The sequence below is a fragment of the Macaca thibetana genome, chromosome X (assembly GCF_024542745.1).
Source record: "Macaca thibetana thibetana isolate TM-01 chromosome X, ASM2454274v1, whole genome shotgun sequence".
NCBI lineage: Eukaryota > Metazoa > Chordata > Mammalia > Primates > Cercopithecidae > Macaca > Macaca thibetana.
In genome coordinates, this window is record NC_065598.1 from 70635717 (window position 1) to 70655698 (window position 19982).

Here is a 19982-nt window from a genome sequence, read left to right on the forward strand (position 1 = left end):
ATTCAAATTAGTACTTTGGTACATAAGAATGAAAACTTTAACATGAAGTGATATAAAAGCTCAGTAATTCAGGATGTTTTTAGGAAAATGAAGTTCAAAACAGAATAAGTGGCAAGGAACAGTGGCTCACGCCTATAATCCCAGCACTTTGGGAGGCTGAGGCGGGCATATCACTTGAGTTCAGGAGTTTGAGACCAGCCTGGCCAACATGGTGAAACCCCATCTCTACTAAAAATACAAAAATTAGCTGGGTGTGGTGGTGTGTGCCTGTAATCCCAGCTATTCGGGAGGCTGAGGCAAGAGAATCGCTTGAACCTGGGAGGCGGAGGTTTCAGTGAGCCGAGATTGTGCCACTTCATTCCAGCTGCATGCAGCTAGACTCTGACTCAAAACAAACAAGAAGCTCAGAATAGGTGCATTGGCTTAAGATTTCATTACTGTGCCAAATTACAAATCTAGTTGAAAAATTGAGTCTAATATCAGTTACTGCTTACTGTTAAGCTGACAAATTTAGTTACAAATAAGAGACACTTGTTCAGGGAAGGCAGAAAACTGATGAGGTTCTTATAAGCTTCCTTGACTCCCTTATTATGCTGAGGGGATTGGCCACCCAAATTCTCTAATTAGATTCTTGTGAAATGCCAGATTGCCAAATTGTCATATGTATGGCTTCACAACCTCTTGTTCTTACTTGACTTAGCCTAAGTAAGTTTCTGTTGCTTACAAACAAACTCCAACTCCAAACATGATTCTTTTTTTTTTTTGAGACAGAGTCTCGCTCTGTTGCTCGGGCTTCAGTGCAGTGGTGCTATCATGGTTCACTGCAACCTCTACCTCCCAAGCTCGAGCTATCCTCCTACTTCAGCCTGGGACTACAGATACCAGCCACCATGCTCAGCTAATGCTTTTTTAAATTTTTAGTACAGGCGGGGTCTTCCTATGTTGCCCAGGCTGGTCTCAAACTCTTGGGCTCAAGTGATCCACCCACCTTGACCTCCTGAAGTGCTGGGATTATAGGTAGGAGCCACTGCACCTGTCCTGATTGTTTTCTTTTTTTTTATATAATGAGACAGGGTCTCGCTATGTTGCCCAGGCTGGTCTTGAACTGCTGAGCTCAAACAATCCTCCCGCCTTGGCCCCCAAAGGGCTAGATTACAGGCATGAACTACTACCATGCCCAGCCAATTTTTTTTTTTTTTTTTTAAGTAGAGACAGAGTCTTGCTATGTGGCCCGGGCTGGTCTCGAACTCCAGAGCTCAAGTGATCCACCCACCTTGGCCTCCCAAAGTGCTGGGATTACAGGCATGAGCCACCACACCTGGCCTGATTGTTTCTAAATGACAGCAAGAACAGGATTTGACAGCAAGGGCAAATCACATAATATGTGGCATATTCAGAATTGGTTGTGAGTTTCCAGTAGAAAGCACTGAGAATATCCATAGGGCAAAATGGAATACTAATAATCCTCATCTGCCTTTGCCTTTGTACTGGACAGCAGACCTTACTTAAGCCCATCAAAGGCAAGGTCTGGGCCTGCCACAGCAGATTTCAAAAAGACAAAGCAATGCAAGCCATGTGTTCAAAATGCCCTAAGTGGCTATTCAGGTAATATACAAAAGTAAGACCAGGCTAATTAGTGTACTGTGTGGTAAACTAGAGAGCAGAAGGCCCTTCTTTAAAATGAGCCTACCACTGCTTGTCCTCAGTGTGAATTTAGACCCCATCTTCTGATATTTCAGGAGACAGTAAAAATCCAGATTTTTATCTAAAATCTTTTTAATTTTTAAACAGTCACCTGATTTTAACAAAATACTATGTGTGCAAAAAGGAACCATCTACAGGAATGATCTAGTCCAGAGGATACCAGGTTGCTCACAACGTCTTATGAAGTTGTTTAACCCATAGTGAGAAATATTATACAATTACACCAGACCAAAGACATACATACATACAAATATGTAGCTGGGACAAAAATTTCACAGAACAATGCAGTCATCCCTCGGTATCCATGGAAGAGTGGTTCCAGGAATCCCTACAGATTCTAAAATCCATGGATATACACATTCCTTATATAAAATGGTATATTTACATATAACCTACATATATCTTCCTGTCTCTTTAAATCATCTCTAGATTACTTATAACAAATACAATGTAAACACCATATAAATATATTGTATTTTTAAAAATTTGCATTATTTTGTATTGTTGTATTTTTTTCCAAATATTTTTTATCTGTGGTGGTGGAACCCACAGATACGGAACCTGTGGATACAGAGCACCTCCTGGTGATGCTTGATGATGCCCTTTGCCAGATGAAGGCTGATATTTTCTTATTTTCTTATCTGTCTTCTAGCTAAATCTATTCTTTCCTAATCTACTTCATTTTAATATCCACAATTGCATTCAAAACTGTGGCCTAGTTTTAAACACTGCCCAAGAGAAACTGCCAAGCCATTGGCTGAGTTAAAGAGGTAATGGTACATACCCATGTTTTGTACCACATGAGAAAAAGGAAACATTTCAAATAAGCCAAAACTATAAAGAAACAGAAGCTATGAGGTTATACAAGCATTTATAAACATATTCTGTTGGCCTGAAATATTTTAAAACAATTGAAGCTTCCCCCCAACCCCATTGGTTCCAGGATCCCCCACAGATATTCAAGACCCTTACAGAAAATGTTCTAGTAATTGCATACAACCTATACACATCCTATCATATACTTTAAATCACCTCTAAATTAAAAAAAAAAAAAACAAACAAACAAACCTGAAGCCAATCAGGCTTTTTGTAGACAGCTGGTCATCTTAGGCAGACATTTCCACTGGGCAACAATCAGCAGAAGTCAAGTACTAAAGTCTTCTCCTTTGGAGGAAATATGTATGTCCCAATTACACACAATGTCAAACATTCCCTACTAACCTCCTAGAAGCATCAGTTGCCCTTTACCATTCCATTTGCACCCTTGTTTATATTTTAAAGAAACTGCCCTCCTAATGTCTCTATTAAAAATGATTGAACAAAAGATCACCCCCCTCACACACAAAAGACAGTGTTTCAAGAAAAGAAGAAAACACCAGAACCATCTTATACATTTATGGCATCTGGATCCTACAGGCATTTGCAATTGCAGTCCTTGAAACAAAGAGAAGTCCAACAGTCAGTTGTTAATGGATACATTATAAGCTGTAAGAAACAAGCAAAGTAAAAGCAGCAAAATAGGGTAATCATCATATTAATGGCAGAAAACAAAAGTGAAGATCCACAAACTGCTGCTGTGGGTATATAAGTATCTATCTAAACTGGGATACAATAGGCCTAGTAAATTTGTCTTCTCAGGAATTGGAATTGAGCTATTAAAAGTAATCACAGTTCACAAAGGAAACTGAAGCTGAAAGGATACAACAAGCAACACAATGCAGAGGTGAGGTCAAGAGGATCATAAGCAGGCAAAACTTATGAGGAAGATGAAGCCATAAGTAAGCAGAACCTATAAATAGGCTAAAAATATGAAATGGAGGGCCGGGCACGATGGCTCATGCCTGTCATCTCAGCACTTTGGGAGGCCTAGGTGGGAGGATCACCTGATGTCAGGAGTTCGAGACCAGGCTGGCCAATTTGGTGAAACCTCATCTCTACTAAAAATACAAAAACTAGCCAGGCATGGTGGCTGGTGCCTGTAATCCCAGCTACTCAGGAGGTTGAGGCAGGAAAACCACTTGAACCCTGGAGGCAGAGGTTGCAGTGAGCTGAGATCTCACCACTGCACTCCAGCCTGGGTGACAGAGCAAGACTCCATCTCAAAAAAAAAAAAAAAAAGAGAGAGAGAGAGAGAGAGAGAGAGAGAGATGGAGAAAAAACAAAGTGGATGGGCGAGCCAATATTTAAAAAGCAGAAATTATAAGACACAACAGATAAGCAGAGAGGCCGGGCTCACACCTGTAATCCCAGCACTTTGGGAGGCTGAGGCAGGCGGATCACCTGAGGTCAGGAGTTCAAGGCAGGGAGAAACCCCATCTCTACTAAAAATACAACATTAGCCAGGCGTGATGGCAGGTGCCTGTAATCCCAGCTGCTTGAGAGGCTGAGGCAGGAGAATCACTTGAACCCAGGAGGAGCTTCTCTGAATCCAGTTCACATACCTAACAGGCATAATCATATTAAGGTCCCCCTAAACAGGTGTCCCTTGGTATCCACAGAGGAATTGGTTCCAGAATCCCCCACAGATATTCAAATATTTTATATAAAATATTCTAGTAAATGCATACAACATATACACATCCTCTCATATATGTTAAATCATCTCTAGATTACTTATAATACCTAATACAATATAAATGCTATGTAAATAGTGGTTATACTCTATTGTTTAGGGAATAACGACCAAAAAAAAAGTCTGTACATGTTCAGTACAGACACAACCATCTATATTTTTTAGCCAAATATTTTTGATCCACAGGTGGCTGAATCCACAGATGTGGAACCCACAGATACAAAAGATCACCTGTATGTGAAACTGCATGTGATCCAAGTCACCATTATTTCCCCACAGGTGGCCTGCAAATAACCTGTCATTAAGTGAGCTCAACAGAGAATTTGTTTCTAGCAATCACAAGTGCCTAACCCATAGTAAGAAGCAGAACAGCCCCCTAGGAAGAATGTAGTTTAGGAAACTAGCTACAAACCTGAAGAGAATCCTCTTTGTTTTGAAGATGTTGTACAAACCAGCTTGTGATATCATGGAACTTTTAGAACTTTTACCCAGGAGAAGGTGAGTCTTTAAGAGACTTGGTAGATACTGCGATCAAGCAGCTTTAAAGAGCTAAACCAGATAGAATGAATGTGTCATAGTGTTATCCATGCCCAAAATCTTTCTAAAGAAAAACCTTCTTAGCCAGGCAAACAAGACTGCTAAGAAAGCATTCTTGTGACCAACTATCCCTCCTCCAAATCCAAAGTTGATCAGACCAAGGGTAAGTAAGGCTCAGACTCAAGGGCATATGTCTACAAGCTGGTCAACAGCCTATGACTTGTGACATGAAAGCCCTCCCCAAACAAGGATGAGGTGAGACAGAAAATTAGATTAAATTTGTAATTGGGAAAAACAGAAGAACAGAAACTCAGCAGCTGAAGTGAATGGATACATGGTAAAAGAACATACCACAGCTACGTAAGAAGCATGAAAGATTTAAATAAGATCAACTTGTGAGGAATAGGCACAGGAGTCAGAAGCCATAAAGAAGCAAAAACTGGCCAGGCATGGTGGCTCACGCCTGTAATCCCAGTACCTTGGGAGGTCAAGGCAGGAAGATCACTTGACACCAGGAGTTCAATAATAACCTGGGCAACATAGTGAGACCCTGTCTCTATTAGTTAAAAAAAAAAAAAAAGAAAAGAAAGAAGCAGAAACTATCCATTAGCAATAGGATAAAGAATAGAAATGAGGAAGTGAGTATGTAGCAGGAAAGGAGTTCATAGCAATAATGTAAACTATTACATTCCTAGTAATTTACCAAATTAATTAAATAAAGACATTCCTAATAAACTGAGCTAAGTTGTCAAGTCAGAATACTATATTATGGGCCAGGCATGGTGGCTCATGCCTATAGTCCCAGCACTTTGGGAGGCTGAGGCAGGCAGATTGCTTTGAGCTCAGGAGTTTGAGACCAGCCTAGGCAACACAGTGAAACCCCATCTCTACAAAAAATACAAAAATGAGCTGGGCATGGTGGTGCATGCCTGTATTCCTAGCTACTTGGGAGGATGAGGTGAGAGAATCGCTTGAGCCGGGAGTCGGAGGTTGCAGTGAGCCAAGATTGCACCATGGCACTCCAGCCTGGGTGACAAAGCAAGACCCTGTTTCCAAAAAAAAAAAAAGAGAGAGAGAGAGAGAGGATACTATATTATGATCTGGTGTAAGGGAAAAGGGAAAGAATACTGAATGATGAGAATCAATAATGCCTATAACCAGTAACAAACAAAAAGTATTTGTGACCTCACAAAGGGTTGCTTAGAAAATTAAAATCTCCAAACTATAGATCAGAATGTAGATCTGATACAACTTAACAGGCATATAAAATAGCATTAGGATATAAGGAGAGTAAGATTTCAGAGTTAACTGTGAGACTGTCAAGTTCCAAAGATGGTCAGGTACCTCTGGATGCTACATGACTGAGTTGCATTCTAGTTTTAGAGCTTGATTCTGGATACACTTATAGTAGCTGGACTGTGTTAGGCTAAAGCAATTTTGTATTATAAGTAGGGAAAGAGATACATTTGCACATAGTAATCAATAGGGGGAAATGTCCTAGACCTGCCAAATAGCAACTACTATCCCTGCGGTCTCAGGAAACTTAACAACCCACAGGGAATCAGATTCTCAATTTAATGACAACTTGGCAACATGGAGAGTAGCAAGAGCTAAAGCCGACAGTCTGTAAAGAGAAAGATAGTGTAGAAGGAAGGTCACACCTATAGTAGTTGCAAAAGCTCAAGTTATGAATGAGAAACAAAATCTAAGTATTCAGTAACCAGGAGGTTAGAGAAAGACAGAAAATGTGGAAATCAATCTGTAGTAGGACCAAGATGATGTGCACAAGGAGAGAAGAGCTTAATCACATTAATGATACCACACTAGTCGAATTCCGTAAACTTCTTTAAAATTATCCAAATGACCCCATTTCTTGCAATGAAATCTGGATTGCAAGGAAGAGACCCTCAAAAGGAATGCAGCTATTTGGAATCGGTTATACTGAAGCAACAGGGTAGAGAGCCAAGCAAAGTACACAATAGTGGTGACATGCAAAGCGTCTAATTTAGCTACCGCCAGTGCTCTCAGAAACTTAAAACTGTGAAATATGGAAACAGGTAATCAGTAGCAAAGACCAGAGGTGAAAAAGGATTCTAAGGGAAAATCAGAGGCATAAATATGAGGAAGTCCACTATGACTAAGCAGAAACTAGGTGAGCAGAAGTTGTAAGAGTACAGTATCATAAAGCAGGTATTGGCAAACTACAGCCAACAAACCAAATCCAGCCCACTACCTTTATCTGTAACTAGTTTTGTTGGAACACAGCCATACTCATTCATTTATGTATTGTCTATGACTGCTTTCATGCTACAAGAGCAGAAACCATATGGCCCAGAAAACCTAAAATATTTACCACTAGGCCTTTTACAGAAAAAGTTTGCTAACTCCCCTCATAGAAGATAGCATAAGCCAATGGCAGGAAAACTGAAACAGGCTGAGAGAATATTTAAGTCATGTTAAAAGCAGAGCACTGGAGAAAAGATTTTGAAAGTCCTACTGTTGAGAGCTCCACAAGTACCCTTACTATAACCCCGCAAACCCTGAATGTGCTGAACATTTAGAAAAATTAGTTACATACCACACACCAAAGAGGTTCCCAATGGGAAAGATTTGTATTAAAAAAAACAATAAAAAGTATAAAGGAATTATGAACTATAAAAAATATATTTATCTTCCTATTATAAAATGCAAGTGGAGAATAAACCATAAAGAAAAAGATATTTGAGCTACATACAAATTAATAATTTATAGGCCAAACTGGGGGAAATATCTGCAACATACGATAGACTAAAACTAAGTGTGAAAAATAAACTCAAAAATAAAGACCCAAGATTTTTACCTCTTCTATCTTGTTAGGAATCAAAGAAATACAAATTAAAATATCAAAGGCCATTTTTCACCTTTACAACTGGCAAATTCTTCTGAAACCTTAATATAGTGTACTGGTGAAAAAGTAAAAAAAAAAAAAGGCATTCTTATACACCACTAGAAGGACTATATATTTTATCCAACCTCAGAAAATAAACACACATATGTACAACAATTTATCTATAGAGATATTCACTGTACCACTATTTATACACAATTAAAAGAGCAGTAATTAAAACAAGATTCCAAATATCGGATACAAGTTAAATTTTTACATTCATGCAGTGGTGTATTATGTGCCAATTTTTAAAAGATGTTATTCAAGTATATTTAATGGCATGGGATATATTTGAGATTGGTTCAGTTTAAAACAATAGGCAACAAAAGATTTCATTAATGATCCTAACATCAACAATTGAAAAAGACTGCAATCCCCCGCAAAACAACTCACTTTTGAACATAGAAAAAGACCGGGCAGGGCATGGTAGCTCACCCTGTAATCCCAACACTTTGGAAGGTTAAGGTGAGCAAACAGCTTGAGCCCAGGAGTTTAAGACCAGCCTAGGCAACATGGAGAAACCCCGTCTCTACGAAAAACACAAAAATTATCTGGGAGTGGTGGTGCACACCTATGGTCCCAGCTACTCAGGAGGCTGAGAGGTAGGAGGATCCCTTGAGCCAGGGAGGTCAAGGCTGCAGTAAGCCATGATAGCACTACCACACTCCAGCCTGGACAACAGAGTGAGGCTCTGTCTCAAAAAAACAAAAAAAAAAAAAAAAAAAAAAAGGGAAAAAAATAATAAATAGAAAATAAAATTTGAAATATCAAATTTAGCAAACATAATTCAAAATTCTTGAAAAGTATGAATCTGGCTGCTGGGCATGGTGGCTCATGCCTGTAATCCCAACACTTTGGGAGGCTGAGGTGGGCAGATCACGACATCAGGAGTTCGAGACCAGCCTGGCCAGCATGGTGAAACCCCATCTCTACTAAAAACAATATCAAAAATTGGCTGGGCATGGTGGTGTACACCTGTAATCCCAGCCACTCAGGAGGCTGAGGCAGGAGAATTGCTTGAACCCAGGAGGCAGAGGCTGCAGTGGGCTGAGATCGCACCACTACACTCCAGCCTGGGCAACAGAGCTAGACTCCGTCTCAAAAAATAAAAATAAAAAAAGAAAAGTATGAATCTTCTTCCAGAAATGTAAAGTTGGTTTATTATTAGGAAAGCTATTAAACATAACAAATACAACAAACAGTCAAAGAAGAATATTTACTTTCATATTCAACAATTGCTTACCTGAGATACCTGTTCCTTTGTCCAAATCACCTTTTGAGATATCAGTGGAAGAATTAATACTTCATAATCCTGAAAGCCAAATTTAGGGTTTGAAATAGCACAGCCCACTATCTTGCCTGTTAAGATAATGATTATATCCAAAGTAACCTCCGTATTAGATTCACTTATGAGGTAAGTAGGGTAGAAAACACGTTGGTGAAAAAGGTAAGCACACCAGAGCTGGTAATGTAAAGTTAAGAACAAATAACACAGTATAAAGACAACATCACTTCTAAGCCATACAAAGAAAGACCCATGATGAGGAAGAGATTCCCCTAAGGAATGGTAATAACATGGCCCATGAAGAATATTCATGGAATTTGTATGAATATTCTGCAAATCATGCATGTAAGACACAGATCACAAGAGACTTTTCAGTGCTGATTCAAATACAGCTGTATTATTTTTATTATATACACTGTAAATCAAATAACTCTGAATGGTTGTTTTATTGTATACATCTTTCTGTTTGAAAGTCTTTGTGTATGTATACTGTAGAGCAGGGGTCAGCATGCTATGGCCCCTGGGCCAAATCCAACCTACTACCTGTTTTTGTAAATCAAGTTTTACCAGAACACAATCATGCTCATTTGTATCCATATTGTCTATGGACGTTTTCATGCTACAGCAGCAGAGTTGAATAGAGAGACTACGTAGCCCTTTACAAAAGAAGTTTGCCAACCCGTGCCATAGAGTGTCCCTTAATGGAACAGCTGGCAAAACCTACACCTAGCAGAACGAATGAAATGTTCATTCATAGTAATTTACTAAATTAATTAAAGACTATTCGTAATAAACTGAGCTAAGTTGCCAAGTCGGAATACTGTATTATGATGTGGTGTAAAGGAAAGAACACTGAGTGATCAGAACCAATGATGAAGCAGTAACAACAAAAAGTATGTATGACCTCCCGCCTCAGCCTCCCAAGTACCTGGGACTACATGGGACCACAGCCATGCACCACCACACCCAGCTAATTTTTATTTTTCGGCAGAGATGAGGTCTCGCGACGTTGCCCAGACTGATCTCAAACTCCTGTGCTCAAGCTCAAGCGATCCTCCCACCTCAGCCTCCCAAAGTGTTGGGATTACAGGCACGAGCCACCACATCCGACCTCCATCTCTACTCTTTTGAGTCTATGTGACTTTATTCATTGTATGAGTCAGGCAGCTACTCTGAATGGAAGGAAAAGAATTATTATTTCGCAGGAAAGAACAAATATGGTTACCCTTATATACAAAGGGTCAGAGCATAGAGGTATTGAGAGCAGATGAAAAAACAAAGACATTTCAGAGCACAAAAGATAATAGAATAACGACAGGCCATTGCTGTACATACTTACTTAGCTGTGAGCGCCAGAGTAGAGTGAATCAAAGGAAAGTAAAGAAGGGGTACCCATTCAATACTGCTTCTTGGGTCTAGCTAGTTTTAATGGTGCTAATGTACACAGTGAAAGCTAATAAACTTGGTTCTGAAATCAGAAATTTCTCTAAAGAAAATAATCAAAGAAGTACACTAAAATTAATATTTAAAATGAATATTTAGATAATAATAAATTTTAAAACCTGTAGGCCGGGCACAGTGGCTCACGCCCGTAATCCCGGGTGGCCGAGGTGGGCAAATCACGAAGTCAGGAGTTCGAGAATAGCCTGGCAAACATGGTGAAACCCCATCTCTACTAATAATACAAAAAATTAGCTGAGTGTAATGGCGGGCGCCTGTAGTCCCAGCTACTCAGGAGGCTGAAGCAGAATTGCTTGAACCCTGGAGGCAGAGGTTGCAGTGAGCCAAGATCGTGCCACTGCACTCTAGCTCAGGCAACTGAGTGAGACTCCATCTCAAAAAAAAAAAAAAAAAAAAAAAAGTTTGTGTAAAGAGAAAAATGGCTGAATAAAATAAGACTAAAAATAGCACATGACTGCATTCTGGGATTATGAGTAATTTTTCTTTTCCTCTTAATACTACTTTTTGGTGGTTTCAAATTTTTAAACTTTTTTTTGTTGTTGTTGATTTTGAGACAGAGTTTCCCTCTGTCACCCAGGCTGGAGTGCAATGGCACGATCTCAGCTCACTGTAACCTCCACCTTCTGGGCTCAAGTGATTCTCCTGCTTCAGCCTCCCGAGTAGCTGCAATTACAGGCATGAGCCACGCTGTCCCACTAATTTTTGTATTTTTAGTAGAGACGGGGTTTCATCATGTTGGCCAGGCTGCTCTCAAACTCCTGACCTCCTGCCTCGCCTCCCAAAGTGCTGGGATTACAGGCATGAGCCACCACGCCTGGCCAACAATAAACTCTTTACATGCATAAACATAATAAATACGTTAAAAAAGAAGAGAAACCTACTATGTGTACCCCATGCCCTAGATAAATGCCATACAGCTACAACAAAAAGACTTTAAGTTGGGGATAACCGAGCTGCCTGGGCTATCAAAAGATTTTAAGTTGGGGAGTGTAATGCAGTCTTGAAGGCTAGCCTACCAAAGAAAAGAGAAAGGGAATTAGAAACAGGACATGCCTATGACAAAGAGGAAGATGGACAAAGTGATCATGGAAGAACAGAAAGAAGAATAAAAGGAGGGTTCAGATAAAAAATCTTGCTTATTCAACAGGATTAAGAAAGGAGACCAGAGCTAGGCACGGTGGCTTATACCTGTAATCCCAGGATTTTGGGAGGCAAAGGCAGGTGGATTGCCTGAGTCCAGAAGTTTGCGACCAGCCTGGGCAACATGGGAAAACCCCATCTCTACAAAAAATACAAAAAATTAGCTGGGCATGGTGGCGCACACTTGTAGTCCCAACCACTCGGGAAGTTGAAGTGAGAGGATCACCTGAGCACAGGAAGTTGAGGCTGCAATGAGCAGTGAATGTATCATTGCACTCCAGCCTGAGTCACTATCTCACAAAAAAAAAAAAAAAAAAAAGAGAGAGACCAAAAATTGCTCCATAAAATGGAATGCTTTCTAGGGACTATATAAGGCACTTGGCTTTGGCCTTCCTCATCTTGGTGAATGTCTCTTTCCAGTTACCAAGACTTCCAGTGCCTAGTTTAGGAATGCTTTGCCATGGATCAGGAGAGAAATGAAAACCCCATCATCCTTGGCCTGTCCCGAGAAGAAAACTGACCTTTGTACTCAGAATGGAGGCTCTGGGAGCTTAGGGTGGGGCTGACACACTACGCATAACCATTTTCACTTGTGAACCACTTCAATGCTACACATAGCCCCATAAGAGGCAAGCCTGTTAAAGGGGAGTGCAATCAAGAAGGCCTTCTACTCTTTGAAATTCTCCAAGTGCCATACATTTGGCTGTCTTAAAACAATGAGCCATCCTTGCTTTTACAGGGCCCTTTTATGGCTCATTTCTCTATGGGAGGCCACCGTGTCTGCCATATTATAAGACCCTGCTATAGAAACAATAGGCATGGTGGTGCATCCTGTAGTCCTAGCTACTTGGGAGGCTGAGGAGGGAGGATTATTTGAGTCTGGGGGGTTGAGGCTGCAGTGAGCTGTGATCGCACCATTGCACTCCAACCTGGGAGATACAGCGAGACCCTGTCTCAAAAACAAGAAACAAAAAAAGACAAAAAAACCCAACTCCTTCTTCTCAACAATTTCTCCTTATCTGAGGCCAGCCACATACCCACTTTCTAAGAACTTTCTTGCTGTCTTAATCTTTTCAAGGCAGGTGACAGCTTTATATAGTAAATAGGTCTTCACACTCAAAGAGACTAGGTCAGGAGCCACTTTTTTTTTTTTTTTTTTTTGCTTCTTTTAATAGCTAGTGACTTTGAGATGATGGGGTTTCTGGGAGGGATTGGGAACCTTTAAGAATTCTGTTAACTTTTAGAACTTTAATACCTGATGGGATCAGATAAATAGTTGTAGGTAGAAGAATTCCCAGAGTAGGTATATTAGTGTCAGGTGCAGGATAAACTATGATGCCCTTCCAGTAAGAGGACATCTGGATGTTTCTTTTTTTTTTGAGACAGAGTCTTGCTCTGTTACCAGGCTGGAGTACAGTGGTGCGATCTCAGCTCTCTGCAACCTCCGTCTCCCAGGTTCACATGATTCTCCTGCCTCAGCCTCCCATAGCTGGGACTACAGGTGCCTGCTACCACGCCCGGCTAATTTTTGTAGTATTAGTACAGACGAGGTTTCACCATGTTGGCCAGGATGGTCTTGATCACTTGACCTCATGATTCACCCGCCTTGGCCTCCCCAAATGCTGGGATTACAGGCGTGAACACCATCATGCCCCCTACTTTTTAATTTTTTTGTAGAGACAGGGTCTTGCTATGTTACCCAGGCTGGTCTCAAACTCCTGGGCTCACGCAATCCTCCCACCTCGGCCTCCCAAAGTGCTGGGATAATGTAGGAGCCACCACACCTGCCCAGAGAAGAAGGGTTTTAAGCCAGAAGAGTATTATCAATTAACTTCTAAGTTGTTAAGTGGGATTATAGAAGGGATGATCATTGATATGTACATCAACCATGATACGCCAGGGCAGAGGGAAGAAGGGTATGTAGGGATAGGTGAGCAGAACTGGATTCTGATTCCCGGTTCCAGTGAGCATTTCACTTTGTACCCATCAACTAAGTCTTTCCTAAAGAATTCAAGGACTTTTTTCCCCAGTTCAGGTATTACACTTTGCTATTCTATGCTTACTAAAGGCCAAATTCCAAGATTTAAAAAGGGGAAAAAAAAAAACAAACTTCAAGACCACTTAAATAGAAAACGCAAGGGGTGGGCATGAGGGCTCATGCCTATAATCCTAACACTTTGGGAGGCGGAGGTGGGAGAATTGCTTAAGCCCAGGAGTTCAAGACCAGCCTGGGCAACATAGTGAGTGAGATGCTCTCTCTTTTAAAAAAATTTTAAAAAAAAAGAGAAAGAAAAGAAAATGCAAACATGAATTATGTTCTTAAGTCCCAGTTCTGCCACTGATTACAATGTAACCTAAAGTTACTTAAACTTTCCAAGACTCATCTTTGAGATGGAGGTAGTAATAACACAAAACTAACTCTTCCAGTTTTCTGTAAAAATTCAATGAGACAGGGTACATAAAGCACACAGTAGGTGCTCAATGAATGGCATCAAATTATTAAAAAGCTAAATGTCATGTATTTCCTCAATAGAGAACTACAGAAAATTAATCTTCTAAGGGGGCTTATTCCCCAGAAAGGTCAAGACATCTGCAGAAATATGCAAAAAAGCCAGGGAGGGTAAGTATACTAAAATAAGGATAAAGTCTTAATTAGAAAACATAAGTTGTAACTTTTTGGATACTCATGAATGGCTCAAGTTTAAAAGTCACCCCTGAAAAGAAGGAAAAAATGGGGGAACCATACATATAGGATAAATGAGTTGACTACGATGAGGCATATAAAACATAGTTCCTTCTGTATATGTAGCCCAATTTGTGAATGTGCTTTCTAGGTGAGCTTAATTTGAGTGGGAAGAAATTCAGAAGCAAGCTGATTACTATGAGATTCCATATGTTCTAGGATCAACTGTAAATGCAAGTCCCATTGAAAGGAAAATGGGGAGAGGAGGATTTGTAGACATAGTACATTTATTTAATCTATGCCATGAATTGGCAAACTTTCTGTGAAGGGCCAGACAGTAATATTTCAAACTCCATGGTCCATATGGTTTCTCTCCCAACTACTCAGCTCTGCTGTAGCATGAAAGCTGCCATCGACAATAATGAATGAACACAACTGTGTTTCAACAAAATATTTACAAAAGCAAGAGCCTATGTCACCTATATTTCAGTTCTTCTGATCTGCAGGAGTGATCACAGACTGGGTAAGCATATAATCTACATGAATTGTTTTAAGAAGGATATATTATAGAATAAGTTGCAGGCTTTGAAAGTGCTGGCCTGTCACTTATGCTCTGGAAATGGCAGTTCTAAGAGCCTCCCTGACAAGAATCAGGGCAAAGTAAGCCTCTCTTCCCCTACTTACCTTCATCACTATGTTACCTTAATCACTGACAGGACCCTCCTTCTTTTGCTGCATGGTCATTCACATGGAGGATCTGGTGGACTCTAAAATACTTTTCAAATATCCTTCACAATCCAGCCTAGTGAGAAGTAACAAAAAGAAAAAAGACTGTTTGCATCATCTATGACCTTCCTGACACTCAGCTTGGTCAGCCTCCATTGCATTGAGCAACTGTGGCAGGTATTAAAAGGGAGAATGGGAAGAAGGGAGAAAAACACAAGATGTTGCTTAGTTTAACCTAATCATTTTTAAGTGCAATTTTTTACATCATAATGGGAAAAAACAATTGATATAACACTTATGATACATTATACATTTACTGGTTACTTATCCCTTTGTCTAACTTCACAAGAATGAAAGTTCCCTGGCAAGACTTTGTTAATATCTGCAACAGTCTCTGGCATTTAGTAAGTACTTAATAAAGCTAGAAAGTTAGAAAGGGCGAGATCATAACCTATTTCCCTTCTCTTTTCTACCACCAACTGGGGAACCCCAAGCCACTGGCAACTTACCAAGGCTTCCCAACTGCCTCACAAGGACATCCATGGCAACCGTAATTCATCCTCTTCCTCTGATGAACTTGCTGGGCAGGAAGCATCAGTATGAGTAACAGGCAGATCTTAATGTTGCTCTTGACCAATGAGAAGTTTTCTGGCCATCCAGGAATCTGCATGTTTAACAAGCACCCCAGGTGATTTTATGCATAATAAAACTTCACACCATGGACATTTCCAACATCAGAGGAGTAAAATCTCAGGAGCTATTACAGAAATCTTTTAGTGTGAAATGAGTCCAAGGTGTGTGGATCACTTGAGCCCAGGAGTTCAAGACCAGCCTGGGCAACATAGTGAGACCCCCATCTCTATTTAAAAAAAAAAAGAAAAGAAAAAAAATATTTTACTGTGAAATAAAAACATTTCTGTCTCACATGGCTTCCTTGGATTTGATAGAACCTAGATGAAGCACTGAGTAGAAGACACAGTACTGACTTGGACTCAAATCCATTTTCTATGCCAACTAGCTATAATCTTGGGCAATTTGTGCCATCTACTGTGGCCTCATATAATCTTGGGCAATTTCTAATTCCCCCATCTGTAAAAATGGGACGATAGGGAAAAAAGAGGTTAGATTCTTTATTCTGTAGCACAGCCTGAATATTTTAAGACTTTTTTTCATATCATAATGTGAAAATATCCAGTAATTGCTTAGTGCCTATTAAGCACCCTTACCCTACCCCATCCCACTAACTGAGCAAGCCCACCAAAGCCACTGGCCACTTACCAAGACTTCACAATGGTTTGATAACTAGGTGCAGGATGCTGGTTTGAGCCTCTCCCAATTCTCTGATAACCTCACTGGAGGTTAACCAGGCAGGGCTCAATATACCTCTTCACCAGTGGCATAGTTTCTGATTGCATGTGGCATCACCTATAGGACAGGGAGAAGAAAGAAACAAACATAAGATGGAACAGTCAAGGTTTGAGATCTAGCTTTAATTTTATTTTTACCACCTTAGTCAAGTTATCCAGCCAGTCACACCATGGATCTCAGATTTTACTCTTGCTAAGCATTCACACTTAGCATCACAATTATATTATCTGGCAAAGGCAGTTACAAGGTCTACGATTATTAGTAAGGATTCCTGCCTTTATTTTAAATGAGAGAACTGGGTACAGAGGTACCAATGACTACACCAAAGTGTTAGTACCCAGATGTGAACTCTAATGCTTATCTTCATAGTTTCCTTCAAGTTCTTTCCCTCTTTAGACTTCAATATCGCCGTGAATAAGGGGGTAAACTTGACCCCTTAGTGGCCCTTCTGTGTCTGGCAGTTAATGAACCTATATTCTTTAGTCCTGACCAAAACAGCCTGCAAAAGGTGAATGAAACCTTCATCTAGTCATCAGATGGCATCTGGTTTTCACACTGATAGGAAAAGGTTACAAAACTCTGGGCTCTTGGACCAAGACCCTATCATTTACAATCTCAACTCCCACCACCACTCACCTTACCTTAAGTGAAAAGGAATTGAACATTATCTGCTCCCTCACCCAGCTGTCTGGGTTATCAATAGGACCACAAAAACTAGGCAGACCAGTGGCTATGCCCCTACCTCCAAGAATCAACCACTGGAGTAACAGGCTCTGAGTCATGAGACACAAGCCAAAGACCATCAAGGAGTCCTTTCATTCTTTCTTTTTTTTGAAACAGAGTCTTGCTCTGTCGCCCAGGCTAGAGTGCAGTGGTGTGATCTCGGTCACTGCAACCTCTGCCTCCTGGGTTCAAGCACTGCAACCTCAGTCTCCCAGGTTCAAGTGATTCTCCTGCCTCAGCCTGCCGAGTAGCTGGGATTACAGGCGCCCGCCACCGCGCCTGGCTAATTTTTGTGTTTTTAGTAGATGGGGTTTTACCATCTTGGCCAGGCCGGTCTCAAACTCCTGACCTCAGGTGATCCACCCACCTCAGCTTCCCAAAGTGCTGGGATTACAGGCGTGAGCCACCCTGCCTGGCCAAGGGGTCCTTTCTAAGGAGCAGCCTATTGCCTGTAAGTTTCTCAGTCCCTAGCTGCTTAGCATGAAAAATAACCCAGAAATCTGGCAATTCAGCAATGGCCCAAAGCCCAGGTTACTGTTATCATTATATGCTGGCAGCACAAGTCAATACTGCTAAGTTTCCTGTTACTCAGTGAGATGCGGGCAACCCTCAACTCAAACCCCTGGAAGACCCAAGGAGCAGTTACCCAGGACTCATTTTTAACTGTTTTACCTACCACCAGCCAGAAAGAATCTGTCCTCTCATCTACTAGTGACCATGAGACCAAGGCAGAAAGTTCTCCCACCATAGATAAGGAAGACTGGTGCTGCCTAGCTGAGAGGAGAGGGGAAGCAGGAGCCTTGGTAGGTTTGAGCCATCTCTTTATTGGAGCAACTAAGGCTACCATTTACTAGAGCAAGACTTGCATATTCATAAGTAGCTGCTGCCACTAGCAATTATTGTAGCTTTAAAGCCCAGAGGGACAAGGGTAGAAAAGGAATGTGTAGAGGGCCTAATTGGGAAATAAATGGTAGGTGTAAACACTGATCCAGAAAATGCCTGCACTAAGGAGCCAGGAATCTAAGGGTAGGTGGTAGTTAGTGCCTTCCTCTGAAGACAGCGATCTTATTTCCACCATTCCCTTCCCCCACCCCACCCAGCTCTTTTCCGAACTAAATTTCTCCAGTTTCCAGAACCCCTCACCACCCCCACTTATTCCACTTCTGTTCAAGTCAACAGTTTCAAAATGGAAATAGTTTCAATGTGTCTCTAGCTTTGATAGTCATAGATGAACACTGCAAAAAAAAAAAAAAAAAATCCGGAACTATATTAGGCAAAGAATGTAAAAATCAGCCAGAGGCCGGGCGCAGTGGCTCACGCCTGTAATCCCAGCAGTTTGGGGGGCGGAAGCCGGCGGATCACGAGGTCAGGAGATCGAGACCATCCTGGCCAACATGGTGAAACCTCGTCTCTACTAAAAATACAAAAATTAGCTGGACGTGGTGGCGCATGCCTGTAATCCCACTCGGGAGGCTGAGGCAAGAGAATCGCTTGAACCAGGGAGTCAGAGGTTGCAGTGAGCCACAATCATGCCACTGCACTCCAGCCTGGCAACAGAGCGAGACTCCATCTCATAAAAAAAAAAAAAAAAAAAAATCAGCCAGAATCCCAGAAAAGTTTAACACTTGGGGTACGTTCTTCCAACAACTTTCATATACATGCACAAACATGAATTCTTATTTTACAATGATTAGATGAAACTATACTGTTTCTCTTTAGCCCTTTTTCAATTAATATGCTCTATACATCTTTCTAAGTCAAATATTTATCTTCAAGACTATTTTTATTTTTAATGGCTATGTTGTGCCATTACATGAATACACCAAAATGTATTTAACCAAGTTCCTATTCATGACTAGGTAAGTTTTTCCATTATTTACTGTTATAAACACCGTGAATATGCCCATATCTAAATCTTTTTTTTAATATTGTTAAACATATATTTGGGGGTATATCCCTATAAATGAATACAAACTTTACAGTGTAAGAGATGTGCAAAGATCAGTAAAACAGTCTCTACCCTTGAGTTTAAATCAAAGGAGATAGACACAAACAGGTAACATTGACCATTATCATGTCCATGGATAAAGACAAACAAAATTTCATGGTGCTTCCTAACTGAAACTGCAGCTGTTGCTAACAGAAAAGGCTCAAAGAATACTATTAGACAGTAGCCCAAACTAAAAATCCATTTGCTAGAATTCCAAAGAGTTATTCTAATGCTAAATATTGCCTCATTGGCATTTCAATATGACATTGTTGTTTCTCCTTTAGCAAGCCTTAAAGGAAAGAACCAAGCAGAAGCTGCTCAGAAAACCACCTACCCTAAAGGCAGAGAAGTGAGTAAGGTGCAAGGCAGTATATGACACTGGACCTGGACTTCCACCTTTCCTTCCCCCTACTATTTCCAGTAAACAACAGTGAGCTATAGCCATTTTCTTTCAGAAACAACGTGGATTCTCTCCCTGAGACTCTCATTCCTACACAGATCTGCTTACACATAGTTGTGCTGTGCTGGTATTCATGCCAACTTAGAAGACACAAATAAGAATGAAAACAAACTTTTTCAGCACCATGATGGGTCAGATACAGATGACATTAACATGGACAACAGACAGATTTTTAAAACCTATTCAACAAAGATGAGTTAATGTGATAACGCAAACAGTCCTGAATCTTATAGTAACATTTCAGTCACAGGCGCATATACAATGGTGGTCCCATAAGATAATAACACCATGTTTTTACTGTACCTTCTCTATGTTAGATACGTTTGGATATACAAATACTTACCATTGTGTTCCAAATGCCTACAGTATTCAATACAGCAACATGCTGTACAGGTTTGTAGCCTAGG

At 40.6% G+C, this 19982-nt stretch overlaps 1 long non-coding RNA gene across 5 annotated transcripts in view; it reads right to left on the reverse strand.

The window, feature by feature from the left end:
* Positions 1–749: 749 nt before the first annotated feature.
* The window catches only part of LOC126946338 (uncharacterized), a 29106-nt gene continuing 9873 nt past the window's right edge, over positions 750–19982 (reverse strand). For 4 of the 5 annotated variants that reach the window (XR_007722638.1, XR_007722639.1, XR_007722636.1 and 1 more), the window contains exons 2-4: positions 16313–16459; positions 15544–15698; positions 750–15110 (exon numbers count right to left, since the gene is read on the reverse strand). This is a non-coding gene — a long non-coding RNA (uncharacterized LOC126946338). The remainder of the gene's footprint in view (positions 15111–15543; positions 15699–16312; positions 16460–19982) is intronic. The other variant, XR_007722640.1, reaches the window with a different exon arrangement.